Raw genomic sequence first — 4,369 nt, 5'->3', positions numbered from 1 at the left:
CCTAGCTCTGCCTTCATCAAACCATTGAATGATTTGTCATTGTTATGAGTACTGTAAAAGCGGTACAAAAAAAAACAAAAACAAAAACAGCAGAAAAACGTGTGAACAATGAGATAATTCAAAAACAATGACATAATTTATATGAAAAAAAATGTGTTTTCAATTGCTTGTGATATAATGACTAACATAATATTTAAACCTAAAATTCTAGATATGAGGTGAAATGAAAAGAAACAAGTTATGGAAAACTACAGACTTGGAATGTGCAACATCTCTTAAGCGCCTTTGCTTAATTGATATTCAATCGTATCTATTCAAATGAAGGAAGATGCAGTTAGATAACTTTTCCAAATACCAATACTTCAATGGTTATCAAAACAAAAGATCAGTCGAAGAAAACAGGAACACGTTTAAAACTTTTATAATAAGTACATCTGAAAAGAACATTCCTAGCAAAATGTCAGGTGGAAAAAGTCTCTACCTTGCGGAGTGATGCAATTACTTGAGATGATGATGATGATGATGATGATGATTAAGCGTTTGATTAAAAGAAGAAACCGCACACATGCTCTGTATAAAAAAACTGACCAGTACATTTTTTGTAACTCCGAGATTAAACAAAGATGGAAGATACCGAGAAGCTCTATTAATAATGAATTGAAATTGACCCCTAGCACCGTGTTGAGGGGTTTACAATCTTCAACACAATAAAGTATTGAAAACAAACCCCGAAGTCCTGAACAGAATAATAGAACAATATTGAAATGAAGAACGGCAACTTTTTACAGTTTCACAAACATTTGGCGGAAAAAACAACAAACAAACAAAAGAAAAAACCAGTGTTGTTTAATATGGTGGTGATAAAGGTCATGAAAAGGAGCGATAAAGTCTTTCATCGTAAATTAACCTATCACATATGGCAAAAGTTTCAAAAAATTTTCTTTGGTGTAGCCACGGATTTATACCCCGGTCACATATTCACGGAATACGCCCACGGAAGAGCCACGGATTAATTCCGGCATCGTCCGTAGCTACCCGTACTGGTCAGTAGCTCTCCGTATTGTAACCGTAATCAATCGTAGTAGTCCTGGTATATCCGTAGCGATCCTTGACAATTTTTGAACATGCACAAAAATTTGCTACGGAAAAATCAACCGTAGCGTATCCCTGCTAGTCCGTATTAAAACGTACCGATACTTACTGGTCCGTACGAAAACCGTACTAGTCCGTACTGATTCGTAGCCCACCAACTTATCAAGGATTTCCACGGTTTGGTACGGATAACCTACGTTTAAGCTACGGTTTTAATACGGATTAATACGGAAAGCCACGATCGTAATACGTTGTACTACGGAGAAGCAGGGATTAACACGGTCTTATACGGTTTATTGCGTTGCAACACGGACTTGTACGGTCCACCACTTTTTAGAACGGATGAATTAAGTATCATGAACTTTCCAAGGGTACTACCTTCTTGTTAAAAACAGACATATTTGCAGGAACATTCAATAAATGATAATTGCCATTTACTGGCTGCAATTTTATATTGAAATGGCTCAGAATGCGCAGGCAGTGGTCGAGCTGCTAGATGACATGGATAGAGGTAAAATATATTAATATCGTACTACAATTCTTAAGTAATAGAGTAATATCATTTAATTTTACAAACATTGGATCGTGAAATTTGAGTAAATATGTACATAAAACGAAGTGTCTCATAAGTCTTGGACACTGACCCTTGAGTTATAAGAAGATTAATTAACAAGCTTTTTACATATTTTTAAAACATAAACATTCACGATAATAAATATTATTGTAAAAAAACGGCACATTTTAAAATTAAAAGAGAAGCAGTTTTGATCAACACTTTTTTTAATGATTACTAGTCCTTATCTAATCAGGTAAGAGAGGACAGGCAAGATGGTGGACTGGAGATGGGCTTTTACGAAGACCCCTTCATGTTAAGTATGAGGCTCTCATGGCCGAACTTGTTGAGGACCCAGCGTCCTTCAAGAAATTCACTTTTATCGGACCTGATGTGTCTCGGGGGTCAGACGCGATCAGGCCGAATCCTCTCTGCCGAAATCATTAAACTCTGCAATTCGTTTTCCAGGTGTTCTTTTCTTGTGGGGCATTTATGCAAGAGATTGTGGACGGATGTATTAGGTCCGTATAGATCCGTGGCAATTCGTTCTTCTCCGTATCAATTCGTTCTTCTCCGTATCAGACCGTACTTATTCGTACTAACCCGTGCTTATACCGTAGCAGACCGTAGTGTATCCGTAGTGCGTCCGTCCTAATTCGTGTTGCTCCGCATCAAACCGTGTCGGTCCGTAACAATCCGTGTCTCTCCGGGGGATTTTGGTGGTAAATCCGTCGGACTCCGTACTTATACCGCTGTGTGTCCGTAATGGAACCGTAGCGGACTACGGAATTTCACATTTCCGTAGTAATCCGTGAACGATTAGACCGTAGCTCTTCCGTGGCATTATCCGTGAATATGTGACCGGGGCTTATATTATGTAATATAAGTCCGTGGTGTAGCATCCTTTTTGAAGCCACGTGCCACTTTTTACGATCACGGGACTTTTGTGAAGGTAGTGATGGTTGCTCTGTCAATCAAATCATTGTGAGGAGTTTGTCAAATGATATATCCCTTAAAGCATATACGTATAAATAAGGAACTAATCAAAGAAGATTTGCGATTGAAATTACGCTATTTAGCTTGTCTCCATTGCAAATCATGGGAATCGGTTGATTTCACATCGGAGAAGGAATTGAAAACAAACATAATTATGATGTTTATTCACCACAAATATTTTCTACTACTAAAGAACAGAAAGAAAAGCTATCGTGCGTACAATAGATACGACAAAAAGTGGTTCTCTGAAGCTATTACTTTAACCTGCGTGCTTTATGTTGAACAGCAGGGCCCTTCTATTTAGATAAGGGCCTAGATAGAATAGATTTTACAAACTTTACAATTTAGCGAGTAAAATATATCTTAGTTAAAAATCTGTCATTTTGTACAATAACGATGGATTCTCTGCTGCGTAAATATAACCGTTATGATTTTAAGTTAGCACATATTGTAATTTCTTTCAATATGTAAAAAGTTCTGTTGGTGAATTGACACGATAAAATATATCAACAACCTATGCAAATCATGAAATTAAAGAAGAACTGCTTGGCAGTGAAAAATTTATTTCAAACTGTACAAAATTAAGCATCATACCCTGCTTCACGGATTTATATTAATATTATTTGTAATATAAATCCATGCCTTAAAGATGGAAATGTGTTACTCTGGTTTTCTATTTTGACATGTAAGAAAAACTGCCTGAACATGATGGTTTAGAAGAGACTGAAATGGTAATAGGTGATATCATGAAGCTCTGTTCTAACTTTATTTCCATTTACATAAGTGTACTTATTAACTGATGGTGTTGACTCCATCACATTTTGATGACTGTTTCACATTACCTATCGTGCCAACACATATAAGTATTTTGTTTCAAGTTTGAACTATTTTTATTTTGAATCAAAGAGGGGGGGGTTAAGAAATGATACATGCACGATTAAGTGGGCAAGCATCTACCCTAAGATAGAAAAATTAATCAATAAAAATATATTTAGGTCGTTATACTTATAAATATAATAACTTGACTATAACGGAAAGATCTGTCACACCATTTCCATTTATGATTTAGTATCATAATATGATTGTTTACTGATGTTGCTGTCAAGTGTGAAATACATTATCCCATATAACATATTTATTTAAAATTGTTCTGGAACAAAATATTAATATCACAGAGCGATACATTTGTAATAAAAGTCTCTGTAATTATCACATAAATGTTTTTATTATATTTATCAATAAAATATTGAGAAACATTGATGAAATAAAATGCACATTTTCATTTTCACTTTTAAAAAAATAATTTTTCACTGCAATGAAACCTATTTTATGTGTTTTTACTGGTGTCTTGCCGGACTACTTTCTTCTGAATTCAGCCAATACACAAAATTTAAGGGGAAATCTTTCAAATTGTAATATCAAAAAGAAAAATTATATAATAAACAGAAAATTCAAGTTTTTTTTCATATAAATACATGATTTATTTTCATCTTGTGGTATAAAAATTATCATATTTCTCACGTAGCTATCGCCACTCATGAAATATTTATTTTCATATGGTACCACTCGATAAAAATAAATCCTGTATTTACAGAAAAAAACTTGAATATCCTCTATATATTAAATACGGATGAGCATTAGTGCCAGGTGTATGTTTTTTATTAACTCGAAATTTCGAGGGGGGTGTAAAATCATGTGTTAAATAAGTTTTAAATGGCACGTATACGC

Source organism: Ruditapes philippinarum, unplaced genomic scaffold (genome assembly GCF_026571515.1).
Source record: "Ruditapes philippinarum isolate M1 unplaced genomic scaffold, ASM2657151v2 ctg346_1_1_1_1, whole genome shotgun sequence".
Lineage (NCBI taxonomy): Eukaryota > Metazoa > Mollusca > Bivalvia > Venerida > Veneridae > Ruditapes > Ruditapes philippinarum.
This window is presented reverse-complemented; position numbering follows the sequence as displayed.